General features: G+C 37.8%; 1 protein-coding gene across 1 annotated transcript in view; it reads right to left on the reverse strand.

Annotated features, from left to right (window-relative positions):
• COL6A5 (collagen type VI alpha 5 chain) overlaps nucleotides 1–20,682 on the reverse strand; it is a 154,171-nt gene that overhangs the window by 19,326 nt on the left and 114,163 nt on the right. The gene's annotated exons all lie outside the window — the stretch shown is intronic.

The raw sequence follows: 20,682 nt of genomic DNA on the forward strand, positions 1-20,682 counted from the left end.
ACATTTATTGATGACATCTTTATATACATGTTTAAAATATGTACCATAGTATGACGCAATGAGAGCAAGTATAAATGCTGACTTCGGAATCAAAATTCTGTGTAAGACACGACATACTCTAAGACCTTGATGGTCAAAGTGCCAATCCACAGTTTACTGGCCCGTAACAAGATAAGAAGCTTGCACCATGATGTAAGGAGGTCCACTACATCACTAAACACACATATTATTTCATTGATTTCATTATCATTATTGTAGCAAGACTTTCTCAATGACGGAAATAGTGCCTCAATTTACACTTTAAGGCCAACTTCTTATCTTGTTGGAGGCCAGCACTTCAAGCAGCTCTGAAGGGTCATGAAATCATGTCCAAAACCATGCGGACAATGGCTGGTTGGTGAGGCCACAACAGGAAATGCCAGCTCAGAAATACAGGAAGGACATGATCAATGTTCTTTTTTTTTTTTTTTTTCTATGAAAGAGATGTGTTTGTGAACCTAATCAGGCAAGAAGTAGATCCCTAACTGGCAAAAATGTATTACTGTCCAACTGTGCTTGGCCCATTATTAAGGCTTTTCATCTATTATTTAGCTTGATCCTCACTACAACCTCACAGATGAATTGATTAACCTTTATGAATGCCACAGAAGTTTAACATTGAAATAGAATGCAGAGAAACAATATCACGAGTGATGTTATTAACAGGGCAAATATTATCAGATGACTTTCGCATGCTCAATGATTTCTGCTTTTCTGGGGCCAACTCCACCTTATCTATTTTATCTATTATAGGATTTTTTCTGATAAATAAAATTTGTATATGTTTAAAATGTACAATGTTCATCAAAAAGTCTACACAAAATAAATGACGGACAGGGTGTGAAGAAAAAAGAACCCTCCTAATTGTTGGTGGGAATGTAAATTGGTATAGACATTATGGAGAACAGTATGGAAATTCCTTAAAAAACAAAAAATAGAGTTACCATTTGATCCAGTAACCCTACTCTGGAACATATATCTGAAATAAACTATAATTTGAAAGGATACATGCACCCTACTATTCATAGCAACAGTATTTACAATAGCCAAGATGTGGAAGCAACCTAAGTGTCCATTGACAGGTGAATGGATAAAGAAGATGTGGTACATATACACAGTAGAATATTACTTAGCCATAAAAAAGAATGAAATAATGCCCTTTGCAGCTACATGGACGAATCTTTACTACTTCATTTAGAGGTTATCACACTAAATGAAGAGAACCCGACATAGAAAGATAAACATCCTATGATACTGCTTATATGTGGAATCTGAAAAATGATACATATGAATTTATTTACAAACAGAAATAGATCACAAATACAGAAAAGGAAAATGGTTACCAAAGGGACAATGTGGGAGGATAAATTAAGAGTTTGGGATTCATATATACACACTACTACGTATAATATAGATAAGCAACAAGGGCGTATTGTATAGCATATGTAACTATACTCAATAGTTTGTAATAATCTATCTGGAAAAGAATTTTTAAAAGAATATATACATATATACACACACATGGATATATGTATTATAACTGAATCACTTTGCTGTACATCTGAAACCAACACAACGTTGTGAATCAACTATATTTCAATAAAAAGTTTAAAAATTGAATGGAAAAAAATACTAATAAAGTACACAATGTTTTGATATAAGTATACATGTATAACGATTGCCAAAATTTGGATTTGATTTGCCAAAGTTTTGTTCAGAATTTTTGCATCCATGTTTACAAGGAATGTTGGTCTGTAGTTTCCTTTTCATGTAATGTCTTTGTGTGGTTTTAGCTTCAAAGAATGAATTCAGAAGCATTCCTTCCTCTTTAATATTCTGTAAGAGTTTGTGCAGAACTGATACTATTTCTTCCTTAAATGTTTTGTTGAATTCATCAGTGAAGTCATCTTGACCTCGAGTTTTCCTTATGGAAAGTTTTGAACCACAAATTCAATTTTGTTAGTCAAGGTTTAGGAATAAATATTTAGGTTACTTTTCCCTGAGTGAGCTTTGGTAATTAGTGCACTGCAAGTAATTTGCCTATTTCACCTAAAATGTCTAATTGATAGGCAAAAACTACAGTCCATGGGGTCACAAAAGAGTTGGACATGATTGAGTGGCTGAGTACACACAGGAGCGTGTGTGCTAAGTCGCTTCAGTTGGGTTCAACTCTTTGCGACCCTATGGACTGTAGCTGGCCAGGCTCCTCTGTCCATGGGGTTCACCAGGCAAGACTACTGGAGCGGGTAGCCATGCCCTCCTCCAAGGAGTCTTCATGACCCAGGGATGGAACCCGTGTCTACTATCTGCATGGGCAGGTTCTTTACCAGTAGCGCCATTTGGGAAATCCGAGTACACACACACATAAGCAAAAACTGCTGATGTGTTCCCTGACTATCCTTTTAATATCTGTAGAATATGTCTCCTCTCATTTCTGATGTTGGTGATTTGCATTTTCGTTTTCACTGGTGAGTTTGACTATAGGTTTACCTATTTAATTGCTCTTATAGAAAAAAAACACTTTTTTTTTTTTCTTTTTTTCTTTTCTTTTCTTTTTTTTTTTTTTTAAATAAATAGTGAGCTTTTATTATCCTCAGCGCCAGAGGGAAGTCAAGCCTGAGCTCTCCGGGCATAAGTAGCTCCACCCTGGAGGTGGAGCCTTCAGCAGCACCTGGAGGAGCTGCTCAGAGACTCGCTTCATCTGGCCGCCCTGCCCCAGGCGTTTCTGAGGAGTTGGGGCCCACAGAGGTCAGCAGGGAGGAGCACAAGGGGGAAGCTCTCCAGCCTGAAGTCAGGCGTGTCCAGAGCGAGAACCCGGCAACACACAACTTGCATCAGCCCTAGAAGGAAGGTGAGAACCCGCCCCCGGCACATCACACGTCCTCCCTCTGGGCATCTCTCTCTCCTGTTCCTCTCTGACTCCACCTTCCTCCACGGGTCCTCAGCTTTGGCCACAGTGCTTGGTTTTTGAGAAGAGAATGTTGAACAAGCCAGGCTCTCGTCATTCTGAGTTCGAACTCTCATTTGACTTGGAAGAGATGTGCTTTCATTTTTTCTTCTTTTTCCTATGCTTTTCTTTCTTCTTATTTTCTCTTTTCTATTTCATTGACTTCTGTTTGAATTTTATTACTCCTTATTTCTCCTTATCTTAGGTTTAACTTGTTCCTCTTTTTCTGGTTTCTCAAAATGAAAATTGAGGTCATTGATTTGAAATCTTTCTTCTTTACCAGTATAGGCATTTAAAGCTATGCTAGATCTCCAAAGTACTGCCTTTAGTGGAATCTCACAAATTCTGGTATACGGTGATTTCTATTTTCATTACTTTCAAAATACTTGCTAATTTCCCCTTTGATTTCTTCTTTGACCATGGGTTATTTAGAAGGGCTTTACTTGGTTTCCAAATACTTTGGGATTTTTTAAAGATTTTCCTGTTACTGATTTCAATTTAATTCTGCTTTGGTCAGAGAATATACTTGGAATGACTTGAATCCTTTAAAGTTTTGAGAATGGTTTTTTTTGATACACAATGTGGTCTATCTTGGTAAATGTTTCATACGTACTTGAAAATAATGTGTGTTTCTGGAATTTTTTACAATTAAGTTTTATTGGAATATAGTTGCTTTATAATGTTGTGCTAATTTCTGCTGCATAGCAAAGTGAATCAGCTATATGTATACATATATATCTCCTCTTTTTCGTATTTCCTTTCCACTTAGGTCACCACAGAGCAGTGAGTAAAGCAACTATACAACAAAAATTAATTTTTAAAAAATTCCAGAAAATTTTTATCCTGAAAAAAGAAAAGGATTGGCATTTGCTACTATTGTGTGCAGTGTTCTATTAATATAAATTAGGTCAAATTAATTGATAGTGTTCTTCAAGCCTATGATATTCCTGCTGATTTTCTGTCTATGTTTTGGCCACTTATGAGAGAGGGCATTGAAACCCACTGAAAGTCTTCTCATTTTTTAAAATCATTTTTGTCTTTGAGTTTTATTTTGAATAACTTATATTGCTACATATTTAAGGTCACTAGTTTTCTCTTCTATCAAATCTAATTTCCTATTAATCCCATCCAGTGTATTGTTCATCCTAGACACTGTAGCTTTCATCTTTACAAATGTATTTAATTTTTTTTTTTACATTTTCTATGTTTCTACTTAACTTTTTAACATATAGAATTTAGTTATAATAACTTTTAATATATTTGCTAATTTTTAACATCTTTGTTAGTTCTGATTTGGTTTTGAGTGATTGTGCTTTTGATCATATGTTCTTTCTGCTTCTTATGCCAGACATTATGAAATTTGCTTTTTTGGATATGGGATACTTTTACGTTCCTATAAATGTTCATATACTTTGTTTGGGGAAGCAGTTAAGCTACTCGGAAACAGTTTGATCTTTTTGGGCATTGGTATTATGATTTGTTAAGTATGTCCAGAGTGGTACTTAATTTAAGGCTAATTATTCCCCACTACTGAAATAAGACCTTTCTGAATTTTCTCCCTAGTGCTTTATAAATTATGAGTTTTTCCTCCCTCTCTAATGGTAAAAGGCACTATCCTTAATGCTGTGAACAATGGAAATTATCCTCTAATCCTTTCTAGATGGATGTTCCCCAGTTGGGTCATTTCCTCCCATTTCTTGTACCATCAGCACTCTGATGAATAACAAAGAGGCATCCTCTGCGGAGCTTTGTTTTCCTCTGCACAGCTCATGCCTCTCTGGTATTCTGTCCTGTGAACTCTCATCCCGTGGTCTCCCCAGACTCTCAGCTTTGTGTCCTCATCTCAAGGAGTGCACTGAGCTCCACCTGAATCCCCTTTCGTGTACCATGGCCTGGACACTCTCGGCAGTAAACTGGAGCAATTGTAGGGTCCATCTCATTTGTTTCTCATCTTGCAGGGATCGCTGTCTTTTACTCCTAATGTCCAGTGTCCTGACAACTGTTGTTTCATTTTGTATATATATGAAATGAACTAATAAACATATATATTTCTTTTGGCTATTTCAATTGGTAGGTAAATCCAGTCCCTGTTACTTCACCTTGGGCATTCTAACAGATGAGAACTGATCATCTTGTTTGAGAAGTTCCTATGAAAACTGTCATCGATGTCAGTTCAGTTCAGTCTCACAGTCGCATCCGACTCTTTGCGGCCCCATGGATTGCAGCACACCAGGCCTCCCTGTCCATCACCAACTCCTGGAGCTTGCTCAAACTCATGTCCATCGAGTGGGTGATGCCATCCAACCATCTCATCCTCTGTTGTCCCCTTCTCCTCCTGCCTTCAATCTTTCCCAGCATCAGGGTCTTTTCCAGTGAGTCAATTCTTCGCATCAGGTGGTCAAAGTACTGGAGTTTCAGCTTCAGCATCAGTTCTTCCAATAAACATTCAGGATTGATTTCCTTTAGGATGGACTGGTTGGATCTCCTGCTGTCCAAGAGATTCTCAAGAGTCTTCTCCAACACCACAGTTCAAAAGCATCAGTTCTTCTGCGCTCAGCTTTCTTTACAGTCCAACTCTCACATCCATATATGACTACTGGAAAAACCATAGCTTTGACTAGACAGACCTTTGTTGGCAAAGTAATATCTCTGCTTTTTAATATGCTGTTTAGGTTGGTCATAGCTTTTCTTCCAAAGAGCAAGTGTCTTAATTTCATGGCTGCAGTCATCATCTGCAGCAAGTTTGGAGCCCACCAAAATAAAGTATCTCACTGTTTCCATTGCTTCCCCATCTATTTGCCATGAATTGATGGGACTGGATGCCATGATCTTAGGTTTTTGAATGTTGAATTTTAAGTCAACTTTTTCACTCTCCTCTTTCACTTTCATCAAGAGGCCCCTCAGTTCCTCTTTGCTTTCTGCCATAAGGGTGGTGTTATCTGCATATCTGAGATTATTCATAGTTTGGTCTCAGGTCAGACAACAGGGAGGGAACACAGCCCTGCCCATCAACAGAAAACTGGATTAAAGTGTTACTGGGCACGGTCCTCCCCATCAGAACAAGACCCAGTTTCCCCCACAGTCAGTCTCTCCCATCCGGAAGCTTCCATAAGCCTCTTATCCTCATCTATTGGAAGGCAGATGGAATGAAAACCACAATCACAAGGAAACTAATCAAACTGATCACATGGACCACAGCCTTGTCTAATTTAATGAAATTATGAGCCATGCCATGTAGGGCTACCCAAGATGGATGGGTCATGGTGGAGAGTTCTGGCAAAACGTGGTCCACTGGAGAAGGCAATGGCAAACCACTTCAGTATCCTTGTCTTGAGAACCCCATGAACAGTATGAAAAGGCAAAAAGTTATGACACTGACAGATGAACTCCCCAGGTCGGTAAGTGTCATTGATGTATCAGATTTTATCAATACATTCATAGTCATAAAACAGGATTTTACATATTAGAAGTGTGTTTGACATGTATGGATCTCCAATCCTCCACCAGAAACTTAGCTTCAAATTCTTCTTAGAATTTTTTATCAATATAAAATTCTTGATCAAATTACTAAATATAAAACTAGAAGTGCAGACCAAAGCATAGCTATTATATTTGTCTATGCAATAGATGCTATGTAATATAATTTAACCCTAAAATACCAACAAAACCCCTTCTAGAGCTCTTGGCAATAGTGTATCAGGATCTGTGAATATTAGTTAAATGGACATTTCTTTCCTTTTGAGTTTACAACCCTGGAGTTGGCTAATCATTACCTGCTCTGTCACCAGAATCTCTGCTTTGACTTAAAAAAACAAAAAGGCCAATTGACATACTTAGTTAAAACATAAGAACAAATATTTCATGAATGTTCTGGTAGAAGAGGAAGAGGTAGAAATGAAAAAGAAGAAATTACAACTGACATCACAGAGATACAAAACATCATGAAATACTGTAATCAACAGTTCCATGTCATGCACACTACTATTTATTAAACAGGTAACTAATAAGGACCTACTGTATAGCACGGGGAACTCTACTCAATACTCTATAATGACCAATATGGGAAAAGTATCTAAAAAAGCGTGGATATATGTATGTGTATGTGTACATGCTAAGTTGCTTCAGTCGTGTCTGATTCTTTGGACCCCCCAGACTGTAGTCCGCCAGGATCCTCTGTCCATGGGATTCTCACAGTAAGAATACTGGAGTGGGTTACCATTTCCTTCTCCAGGGGATCTTCTTGCCCCAGGAATCAAGCCTATGTCTCTTGTGTCTCCTGTTCTTTACCACTAGCACCATCTGCGAAGCCAGATTTATGTAAATCTGTAACTAATTCACTTTGCTGTACAGCTGAAGATAACACGCATTGTAAATTAACTATACTCCAATGAATTAAAAAAAATCAGTTACATGTCCAAAACACAGACAACCTAGAGGAAATGGATAAGTTTCTAGAACCATGCAATTTTCCAATACTAAATCAGGAAGAAATACATAGTCTGAACAGAGTGGTCACTAGCAGTAAAATTGAATTAGTAATCAAAAAACTCCAAACAAACAGAAGCCCAGGACTGATCAGCCTCATGGGGAAATACTACCAAACATATAAAGAAGTACTAATACCTATCCTTCTCAAACTATTCCAAAAAATTGAAGAGAAGGGTACAGTCTCAAATTCATTCCACAAGACCACCATTACCCTCATACCAAAACCAGACAAAGATACCACAAAAAAGAAACTTATAGGCCAATATACCTGGTGAATATAGATGCAAAACCCTCAATAAAATATTACCAAACCTAATTCAATAATACACAAAAAGGATCATACACTATGACCAAGTGGGATTTATTCTAGAGATGCAAGAAGGGCTCAATATCCACAAATCAATCAGTATGATACACCACATTAACAAAAGGAATGATAAAAACCACATGATCACCTCAGCATATGCAGAAAAAGCATTTGACAAAATTCAGCGTACACTCGTGATAAAAACTTCACAGCACAGGATACTATCTCAATATTTTGTTATAACCTATATGGGAAAACAATCCTAAAAAGAACACATACACATATATAACTGAATGAGTTTGATGTACACCTGAAACTAATACAAGGCTGTAAACCTCTATACTTCAACTAGCAAAAATAAATTAAAAACAAAATGTGGTCATGGAGGAAACATATCTCAACATTATAAAAGATATGATTTTCATAAGTTTGTCTCATTTGTGACAAACCCACAGCTAACTTCCTATGAAAGGTTGAAAAGCTGAAAGATTTTATTTTAAATCTCCAGGAACAAGACAATGATGCCCACTCTTGACACTTCTATTTAACATAGTATTGAAAGTCCCGGTGAAAGAAATCTCAAGAATAAGAATAAGAAATAAAAGGGATCCAAATTGGAAGGGAAGAAGTAGAACTGTTACAATTTGCAGATGACGTGATACTATATATAGAAAACTCTCTACCAAAACTATTAGAATAAATGAATTCAGTAAAATTGTATGATACAAGACTAATATACAGAAATCTGTTGTTTTTCTATGCACTAGTAATGAACTATCAGAAAGAGAAATCAAGAAAACAGTCTGTTTGAAATTTCATAAAAATGAATAAAATACCTAGAAATAAACTTAACCAAGGAAGTTAAAGATCTATATCCTGAAAACTATAAAACATTGATAAATGAAGGAAATTAAAGATGATACAAATAAATGGAAAAATATCTCATGTTCATGGATTAGAATTAATATTGTTAAAATGCTCGTACTATCCAAAGCAATCTATGGATTTAATGGATCTCTATCTCTATCTATGTTTAATGAATCTCTAGCTACCTATGTCTAAAAATCATTTTTTACAGAACTAGAACAAATAATCCTAAAATTCATATGAAACCACACAAGACCCTGAAAATTGACAAAGCAAGCTAGAAAAGAACAAAGCTGGAGATATCATGCTCGCAGACTTCAGACTATACTACAAAGTTACAGTAATCAAACAGCAAGGTACTGGCACAAAAATAGTCATATAGATCAATGAAGCAGAACAGAGAGCCCAGAGATAAGCCCACACACTTGTGGTCAGTTAGCCTATCTATGACAAAAGAGGCAAGAATGCAAAATAGAGAAAAGATAATCTCTTCAATGAGTGGTGCTGGGAAAACTGGACAGCTACATAGAAAAACAAAGAAATTAGAACATTTCCTCACACCATATACAAAGATAAAGTCAAAATCAGTTAAGACTCAACTTTAAGACCAGAAATCACAAAACTCCTATAAGACAACATAGGCTAAATACTCTTTGACATAAGCTGTATAAATACTTTTTGAATCTGGGTCCCAAGGCAAAGAAAAAAGAAAGCAAAAATAAAGAAATGGGACATAATTAAAATTAAAAGCTTTTGTACAGCAAAGGGAACCACTGACAAAGCAAAAAGACAACCTACTGAATAGAAGAAAGTATTTACAAGTGATATGAATGATAAATGGTTAATATTCACAACATATAAACAGCTCATACAACTTGATATTAAAAAACAACTCAGTGAAAAAATAAGCAGAAGACAAAGAGACCTTTGTATAAAGATGACATGCAGATGGCCAACAGGCACTGCAAAGATGCTCAGCATTGCTAATCATCAGAGAAATAGAGATCAAAACCACAGTGAGAAATCACTTCACACCTGTCAGAATGGCCATCATCAAAAAGTCCACAAATAACAAACTCTTAGAGGAAAATATAGGCAGACTACTCTCTGACATAAATCACAGCATCATCTTTTAAAGTCTATCTCCCAGAATAACTGAAATAAAAGCAAAAATAAACAAATGGAACCCACTAAAAGACAAAAGCTTTTGCACATCAAAGGAAACAATAAACGAAATGAAAAGACAACCCACAGATTGGGAGAAAATATTTGAAAATGATGTGACTGATAAGTGATTATTAGCCTTCAAAGTTTACAAACAGCTTATGACACTTATTAGCATTAAAACAAGCCACTCAAAAAATGGGCAGAAGACCTGAAGAGACATTTCTCTATAAAGGACATAGAGATTACCAATAGGCATATGAAAGATGTTCACAATTGCCAGTCGTTTGAGAAATGCAAATCAAAACTACAATGAGATTTCACCTCATACCGGTCAGAATGATTATCGTCAAAAAATCCACAAACGGCAAATTCTAGAGACGGTGTGGAGAGAAAGGAACCTTCCTACAGTTGTTGGTGGGAATGTAAATTGGTACAGCCGCTATGGAGAACAGTGTGGAGGTTCCTTAAAAAACTAAAAATAGAGCTACCATATGAGCCTGCAATCCCACTCCTGGGCATGTATCCAGAGAAAAACATGGCCCAAAAAGATACATGCACCCCAGTGTTCACTGCAGCACTGTTTATGATGGCCAAGACATGGAAGCACCCTCAATGTCCATTGACAGAAGAATGGGTAAAGAAGATGTGGTACATATATACAATGGAATGTTACTCAACCATCAAAAAGAATGAAATAAGGCTGTTTGCAGCAACATGGATGTACCTAGAGCACGTTATACTGAGTGAAGTAAGTCAGACAGAGAAGCAGAAATATCATATCACATCCTTTAGATGTGGAATCTAAAAAAAAATGATACAAATGAACTTACTTACAAGACAGAGACTGACAGACTTAGAAAATGAATTCATGGTTGCCAGAGGGAAGGAATAGTTAAGGACTTCAGGAAGGTCATGTGTACACTGCTATATCTAAAATGGATAACCAACAAAAAACTGTTGTATAGCATGTGGAACTCTGCTCAATGTTATGTGCCAGCCTGGATGAGAGAGGGGGATTTGGAGGAGAATGGATACGGGTATATGTATGACTGAGTCCCTTCACTGTTCACCTAACACTATCACAACATTGTTAATCAGCTATATACAAATACAGAATGCTTTTGGTGTTAAAAATAAAGTACAAATGCCTTTAAAAAGTCCACAAATAACAAATGCTGGCAAAAATGTAAAGAAAAGAGAACTCTCCTACATGGTTGGTGAGAATATAAATTGGCACAGACAGTATGGAAAAGAGTATGGAGGTTCCACCAAAAAAACTAGAAATAGAACTACCACATGATCCAGAAACCCCACTTCTGAGTATGTATCTGAGGAAAGTAAAGGCACTAATTCAAAAAAATACATGCATGCTGATGTTCATAGCAGCAATATTTACAATAGCTAATCTATGGAAGCAATTGAAGTATCCATCAACTGATGAATGTATTATATATATAATACATGAGAAACGTTTCATGAGAAACACTGGGCTGGATGAGCACAAGCTGGAATCAAGATAGCTGGGAGAAATACCAATAAACTCAGATATGCAGATGATACCACCCTTAAGGCAGAAAGCGAAGAAGAACTAAAAACCCTTTTGATGAAAGTGAAAGAGGAGAGTGAAAAAGTTGGCTTAAAGCTCAACATTCAGAAAAATAAGATCATAGCATCTGGTCCCATCACGTCATGGCAAATAGATGGGGATATGTAGAGATATATTTCACTTCTAAAATCTCTAAAAATAGGTTATTTACCTACTTGAAGGATTAGAATGAGAATAAAAGAAGCTAAGTGCTAAACTCTAAAATTTAGCCAAACACTAAATAATCACTTACAATTATTCTATTTTGAGTCTAAAGTATCTTACTTGGAAAGATTGGGCCTTTAAAAATATCTTTTTTTCAATAATAGTGAAGTCTGGTAGAAGTGTGGCTAAAGAATATCTATCACTCAGAGCAATGCTGTGTATTTTCTGGTAATGTCACCAAGCCAAATACTCATCTCCAACTCTGTGGATAAATTCCTCAGAATGGAAGAGGAGGAAGGGCTGACTCACTTGTTATGGCTTGAGAGGAATGAGGGACCCAGCTGGATTTCCAGGGAAGCGCCCCCAGAGATTAGCCTAATTTTGCAACCACAGGGCTGAGTGTGGTCCAGCACCTTTCAGGAGAAGTGGAGATGGAAAGGGAATTTAGGGAGAAAGGAGCATTTACAGGGCTGGACCATCTGGACGGGGATTATGATACTATGGAGCTATGATGCCTTTCATGGTTGTGGGAAATCTCGAGATATGAACAAATTATCTTGTGATCTGCCTTGGATTTGTCCAGTGGCCAGAATCAGTCATGTGTTCTCCAACAGGCAAGCCACATAGACACTGTGGTTGATGTATGTGTCGTTTCTGCCCAGATGGACGGCAAAACACATTTTTCAACTTAACCTTTTTTTTTGTAAGGTTTCCCATGAGACTGGCAATGCTTTCATTTTCAATTCTTCCATTTTCTGAGTGTTGAATGAGCTTCAGAGCTTGTGCTCAGCTCCATGCCTGTCTCCTCTCATTTAATATTCCACATAGCACTGTGAGGATGAAATTATCATCATGCCCATTTTACAGATGAGCAAGCTGAGGCTTGGAGGGAGGAAATGACTTGGCCAATAAATGATAGTGTATCAGTGGTAGAGGCACGATTTGCACCCAACTTTGTTTAACTCCTTCAGAAGAACTGGTTATCAGATTTGAGTGTGGAGCAAATACATTAAGGAACACATTACACCTAGCCAAAGGCCCCAGGACCTGGTTTAAAGAACTGGGGTCTTGGTCAATGCTATTCTTTCTGATCAAACCTACTAAAGAAAGTTTTCTTTCAAAACTAGGCAGCTAAATAAAATTTTCAATATTTTCTTCCCTAGGCCATATGGAGCAATGGTTATGAGCTGAATCTTTGGAGTCTGTGACCCTGAGTCTCTTCCATGCCTCTGTTTCATTCTCTAAAAATATATATAATTGTAATAATAAACTATAACCTTATGTTTTTTGAGAAAATTAAAACTTTCACAGTGCCAAGCATATCCTAAGTACTCTATAAATATAATTTTTAGAGGAAAAAAAAACCAAATAAGAGTCTCAGACATTTGAAAATCCTACCTATGATACTATATTTTACAAGCCAGAATTTCAAAAAAATGCAAAGCCGGTTGGTATTAGTAGAACACAATGGACATGCATTCAAGCTCATTCTGTTGTGTTTACACATACTTAACTGGGGAGGAGTTGTGATGATTTATAGACCTCTCCATTTAATACTGTCACCTCAGGCCTTTCTGGTGAGGTCACTAGTAAAGCTACAAGATCGAGCACATGTGTGTCTCTGACTGTGTCTCATTACTTTTATGCCAAAGGGAAATAGAGACATATCTCAAAATGCCTTGTTTTGTTGAATGAATTCCTCTCTCCCCCGTTTGCCTGAACAAGTAGGAGTCATGGTCCTAAGATGAATTTCACCTTTTTCCCAGAAGACAGAATAAATACCCTCTTGGCCGTGACTTTTCTAGGCGACGCTTTGTCCGCAGGATTCACGCTTGCTGTCTACCTCACACTCTGAAACAACAGTCTACAGAAAGGCACTTGCACGCTGAGAAAAGTGATGCAAGCCTGAGGAGTCATTTACACTCAGACCTCCTGGCTCTATCTCTAGATATTTTTAATTATCACTGAAATACAGTTGATTTACAATGCTGTTAGTTTCAGGTGTATAGCAAAGTGATCCAGTTATACATAATTATCCTGGATTATTAAAGGTATTGAATGTAGTTCCCTGTGCTACGCAGTAGATCCTTGATATTTGTCTATTTACATATAAATTTATGTTATATATATATGTGTATATTTTAATTCCACCCTCCTTATTCATCCCTCCCCCTTTGGTAACCTTAAGTTTGCTGTCTATGTCTGTGAGTCTGTTTCTGTTTCATGAATAAGTTCATTTGTGTCATATTTTAGATTCCACATGTAAGTGATACATTTGTCTTTGCCTGGCTTACTTCACTGAGGATTATCATCTCTACGTCCATCTTTCTTGCTGTGAATAGCATTATTTCATTATTTTTTTATGGCTAATATTACATTATATATATATATGTGTCTATATATAATGTATATGTATATATTATATATATAATGTCTGTATGTATATATAATGTGTGTATACATATATAATATGTGTATATATATATAGTGTGTGTATATATACTCAGTGTGTGTATACATATATACTGTGTGTATATATGTAATGTATGTGTATTATATATATAATGTTTATCTATAGGTAATGTGTGTGTATCTATATAATGTGTATATATACACATTACATATATATCACATCTTTTTTATCTGTTCATCTGTCTATGGACATTTAGGTTGCTTCCATGTCTTGGCTATTGTATATAGTAGCACCATGGTTTTAATGGTGTTATTTTGCACTCTGACCCCTGGATGAGTTTATAAGCAGTTTATAAAGCCAATGTATTCTGGTCTATGTCCTCTAAATGAGCTATAAGCAGGAATTTTAGAAAATTAAATTAAAATCTAGAACTTGAGTTGTACCACTAAAATTAAAAATAACTCTCCCAATGATGACATGATACTCCTCAAATTTAGCAACTGGATATATTTCCTTATTTAAATGCGGACAATGTCCTTGCCAGACAACACAGCCTGCATTGTTAAAAGTTAGCATTTGGGGGTGGGGGCGGCTTTCAATATGGTGAAGGAATAAGGCAGAGCAGTCACCTTCCTCCCCACAAAGTCAAAAATACATCTGCGCATGGAACAATTCTTACACAACACCTTCTGAACAATGGCACATTACCCCAGAGTTCCAAAAAGGCAAGCCAGTCTCCTTAGAATGAGGTAGGGCAATAGATAAAAAAAAGGGACAAAGGATTTCAGAACGGAGACCTGCACCCCAGGGAGGTGGCCATGAAGCAGGAAATGTCTCTGCACACTCAGAAACTCCCTCACAGGCAGGGATGGGCAGGGGAGCTTCAGAACCTTAGAGGGAAACTCAGAAGGCAAAACAGAGAGAACTCACTGCAGAGATCATAGCTGGCCAGCACGTCCCAGCAGAGAAGTTGTTTGCACACCCACTGAGGTGAATGGGGGCTGGGTGCTGAGGGTGCAACCCCAGGGAGAGGACCGGGGCTGACGGCTGTGAAGATCCTCTGAAGGGCCTGGTGCAACACAGCTGAGGGAGCCCCGGGAGAAGCCTGGGACTCCCAGAGAGCTCTCTAACGCCCCATACTTTCAGATCTCAGGAACTCATCTTTGTGAATGGCCTAGGTGGGACAGGCCACAGCTGTGAACTGCGCAGCCGCAGGAATAGATACGCCCAGCTGCTGCCAAAGCCAGCAAGAGCGTCAGAGGCAAACTAGGTGTGACTGCAGTTTATGATCCAGAGAGGGGAATGCAAGCCGAATGGCCACAGCCAAAGCCAGGGCAAGTGCCTGAGGCAGGAGACAAAACACCGCTCCTGCGGTCCCAGCCCCAGAGATATCAGCTGTCACCGAGCCATGACCGGGCACAGTGGCTGCCCACACCTTCCTAGGAGCCTGTGAGACTTGCCTCTGTCAAGGGACACACGACTCAGGGCCGACTCCCTTGGGAGAGCACACAACCCGCCTCCGACTGCAGCAACTTCCCGCAGGCCTTGGCTGCAGAAGGCACTCCCCAAACACCCACTTGTGGCTTTCATACCCCGCTCTCTTCCCAGCCTGACTGAGCAAGTGAGCCCTAATAAGCTGCTGGTTTCACCCGCTCTGGTCTGGGAGGGGAACAGACACTGGAGGGTGTCCTACAAGCAGAGACAGGCCCCAAACCAAAGCGGAGCACCCGCAGCGGTGTGAGCAAGGGAAAGGAAAGGAGTTTGTTCATGGAGTCACAGACGCATAGGATCAAATCCCCGCAATTAGCCTGAGACTGTGAACTGCAGGGGCAACTGTGGGGTTTGAGAGCAGGTACAAACTGGAGTAAGGCCAGGTCTGAGTCTGAGCTGACCGCGCAGCGGGTTTAGAGACCTGCCTAGAAAATTCGAGGACTTCTGATGAGGCAGATTGGCTGGAGAGGACAATGGAGGACTCAGGAGGACATTCTTCTCACTACCACTCTCTCCATATGTATTTCCTTTTTCAACTTTAACACCCCACTTACACCAATGGACAGATCATCCAGACAGAAAATTAGTAAGGAAACAGAAGCTTCAAAGGATACATTGAACCAGATGGACCTAATTCATATCTACAGGACATTTCATCCCAAAACAGTAGATTTCACTTTTTTCTCAAATTCACACAGAACTTTCTCCAGGATAGATCACATCTTGGGCCACAAATTAAGCCGTGGTAAATTTTTTAAAAAATTGATCTTGTAGCAAGCATCTTTTCTGACCACAGTGCTATAAGATTAGATATCAACTACAGGGAAAAAACACAAATATATGGAGAATAAACAACCAAGAGCTATTTATTCTGAATAACCAAGAGTTCGGTGAAGAAATCAAAGAGGGAATAAAAAAAATACCTAGAAACAAATGACAATGAAAACATGTCACCTCAAAACCTATGGGATGCAGTAAATGCAGTGCTAAGAGGGAAGCTTACAGCAACAAAAACATACCTCAAGAAACAGGAGAAGCATCAAATAAACAACTTAACCTTGCATCCAAAGCAATTAAAAACAGAAGAACAAAAAAACCCCAAGGTTAGTAGAAGAAAATAAATCATAAAGCTTCAAGCAGAAATAAATGAAAAAGAAATGAAGGAGACAATAGCAAAAATCAATAAAACCAAAAGCTTGTTCTTTGAGAAGATTTTAAAAAATTGACAAATCATTAGCCAAACTCAGAAAAAAGAGTCAACCCAATAAAATTAGAAATGAAAAAGAAGAAATTACAACAGACAACACAGAAATACAATGTGTCATAAGAGATTACTACAAGCAACTATGTGCCAATAAAATGCACAACCTTGAATAAATGGAAAAACTTTTAGAAAATTAAAACTTTTCAAGACTGAACCAGGAAGAAATAGAAAATATGAACAGACCAACCACAAGAACGGATATCAAAACTATAGTAAAAAAAAATCTTCCAACAAGCAGAAACCTTGGGCCAGATGGTTTCACAGGCAAATTCTATGAAAAGTTTAGAGAAGAGATAAACACCTATCTTGCTCAACTCTTCCAGAAAATTGAAGAGGAAGGAAAATTCCCAAACTCATTCTACTAAGCCACCATCATCCTGATACCAAAACAAGACAAACCACAAAAAAAATCACATACTAGTATTACTGATGAATACAGATGCCAAAATTCTCAACAAAATTCTAGGAAACAGAGTCCAAAAATACGTTAAAAAGATGATACATTGTGACCAAGTGGGCTTTATCCCAAGGATGCAAGAATTCTTCAATATACACAAATCAATCAATGTGATATATATTAACAAACTGAAAGATAAAAATCACATGATCATCTCAATAGATTCAGAGAAAGCTTTCAACAAAATCCAACACTCATTTGTGATTAAAAAAGAAAAAACTCTCCAGAAAGTAGGCATAGAAGGAACATACCTCAACAAAATAAAAACCATATATGACAAATCCAAAGCAAACATTATTCTCAATGGTGAAAAACTGAAAGTACTTTTTCTGAGATTAGGAACAAGACAAGGGTGCCCACTCTCACCAATATTATTCAACATAGGTTTGGAAGTCTTAGCCACAGTAATCAGAGAATAAAAAGAAATAAAAGGTTTCCAGATTGGAAAAGAAGAAATAAAATTCTGTTTGCAGATATTTCACATAGACAGTCCTAAAAATGTCACCAGAAAATTGCTAGAGCTAATCAAGAATATAGTAAAGTTGCAGGATATAAAATTAATACATGAAATTCCTAGCTTTCCTATACACTAACAATGAAAAATCAGAAAGAGAAATTAAAGAAACAATCCTATTCACCACTGCAACAAAAATAAAATGCCTAGGAATAAACCTACCTAAAGAGACAAAAGACCTGTATACAGAAAACTATAAGACACTGATGAAAGAAATAAAAAACAACACAAACAGATGGAGAGATATTCTATGCTTTTGGATTGGAAGAATAAGTATTTTGAAAATGACTATATTACCCCAAGCAATCTATAGATTCAATGTAATCTTTATCAAACTACCAATGGCATTTTTCACCAGAACTACAGCAAAAAAGTTCACAACTTATATGGAAACACAAAAGATCTGAATAGTCAAAGCAATCTTCAGAAAGAAAAACTGAGCTAGAGAAATCAACCTTCCCGACTTCAGACTATACTACAAAGCCACAGTCATCAAGAAAGTATGGTACTGGCAGAAAAACAGAAATATAGACCAATGGAACAAGATAGAAAGCCCAGAGATAAACCCACACATCTATGGGAAACCTGTCTTTGACAAAGGAGGCAAGAATATACAATGGAGAAAAGACAATCTCTTCAATGAACAGTGCTAGGAAAACTGTACAGCCACATGTAAAAGAATGAAACACGAACATTTTCTAACACCATACAAAAAAAAGAAACTCAAAATGGATTAAAGACTTTAATATAAGGCCAGAAACTATAAAGATCTTAGAGGAAAACATTGACAGTACATTCTTCGACATAAATTACACCTATATCCTCTTTGACCCATCTCCTAGAGTAAAGGAAATAAAAACAAAAATAAACAATGTGACCTAGTAAAAGGTCAAAGCTTTAAAAGTCCAAAGCAAAGGAAACTATAAAGATTGAAAGACAACCCTCAGAACAGTAGAAAATAATTGCAGATGAAACACCTGACAAAGAATTAATCTCCAAAATAAATAAGCAACTTATACAGCTCAATATCAGAAAAAAAAAACAACCGAGTCAAAAAACAGGCATACTTAGCCAGACATTTGTCCAAAGAACACATACACATGGCTAATGAATACATGAAAAGATGCTCAGCATCGCTCATTATTACAGAAACTCAAATCAAACTAACATGAGCTGTTTGTTCACCCCAGCCAGAATGGCCATTATCAAAAAATCTACAGACAAGTGCTGGAGAAGATGTGGAGACAAGGGAACCCTCCTACACTCTTAGTGGGAATGTAAACTGATATAGCCTTAATGGAGAACAGTATGGACATTTCTTTAAAAACTAGGAATAAATCTACCATATGATACAGCAGTCTCACTCCTGGGCAAATACCCTGAGAAAGCCAAAATTCTAAAAAAACAACACATGTACTCCTATGTTCATTGCAGCACTGTTTACAATAGCCAGGACATGGAAGCAACTTAGATGTCCATCTACAGATGCATAGATAAAAAAAAGATGTGGTACATATATACAATGGAATATTACTCAGTCATGAAAAGAGTGAATTTGAGCCAGTTCTATGGAGGTGGATGAATACAGAGTGTATACAGAGTGAACTAAGAAAGAGAAAAACGAGTGTTGTGTATTAACACACATATATGGAATCTCCAAAAGTGGTACTGGTGAACTCAGTTGAGACTGACCTGTGGACACCGTGGGGGAAGGAAGGGTGGGATGAGTTGAGAGACCAGCGTTGACACACACCCACTGCCATGTGTAAAAGAGATGGTTAGTGGGGAGCTGCTCTGTAACAGAAGACGCCTGGCCTGGTGCCCTGTGATGGCCTAGAGAGTGGGATGGGAGGAGGGGAAAGAGGCTCAAGAGGGAGAAAGGAAAGGAAAGTGAAGCCGCTCAGTCATGTCTGACTCTTGGCGACCCCATGGACTGTAGCCTACCAGGCTCCTCTGTCCACGGGATTTTCCAGGCAAGAGTACTGGAGTGGGTTGCCATTGCCTTCTCCGGGGGATCTTCCCAACCCAGGGATCAAACCCGGGTCTCCTGCATTGCAGGCAGAGGTTTTACCCTCTGAGCCACCAAGGAAGCCCTTAAGAGGGAGAAGACATATGTATAATTATGGCTGATTCTAGTTGTTGGACAGCAGAAACCAACACAGCATTGTAAAGCAATTTTCCTCAAATTAAAGAGAGTTAGCATTTTTTGTGGAAACGGGCATGGGTTTGAATTCTGGCTTTGCTGCTTATAACTTGTGCTTGTGGTTCTTTGCATTAGTGTCCTCATCTGTAAAATATAATAGTCATTATAATAATAACAGATTGGGGGTTAAGGATGAAATGAAGTCATGTATTAATTTAAAAAGAGTTTAGCACAGTGCCTGGTACATAGTTGCACATAGTAAATAAGCAGTAACTTATTACTATTATTAGCTACTGTTATTCCTAATGCATTGTTCCATCAGGCAAGACAGTGTATGCAATGCTGAAATCAATATTGGTCCCCGAAGAATTCCATCTGCACTTTTTTGAACTGGATACTTTCTGATTTGTATTAAGCATTTACTTTTTTGTACACGCAGAGTATACTCTATCAGATTATAGTCTCCTTTTAAGATAGGGCCTCTGTCTGAATCTTTTTTTTTTTTTAATCTCTTTAAGACTAGCATGGGGTTTAATTCAGAACAGGAGCCAAACACCTATTTGCTGCATTAATATTCACAGGAAAATTCACTTAAATGCTTGGCAGAGTTCTTTCCTATAGTAAGTCCTGGCTTCTCTGGTGGCTCAGACAGGAAAGAATATGCTTGCAATGCAGGAGACACTGGTTTGATCTCTGGTTTGGGAAGGTACCCTGAAGAAAGGAATAGCTTACCCGGTCCAGGATTCTTGCCTGGAGAATTCCATGGACTGTGGAGCCTGGAAGGCTACAGTCTATGGGGTCACAAAGAGTTGGACACGGCTGAGCGACTAACACA

This window comes from Muntiacus reevesi, chromosome 8, assembly GCF_963930625.1.
Source record: "Muntiacus reevesi chromosome 8, mMunRee1.1, whole genome shotgun sequence".
In the NCBI taxonomy this organism is placed as follows: Eukaryota; Metazoa; Chordata; class Mammalia; order Artiodactyla; family Cervidae; genus Muntiacus; species Muntiacus reevesi.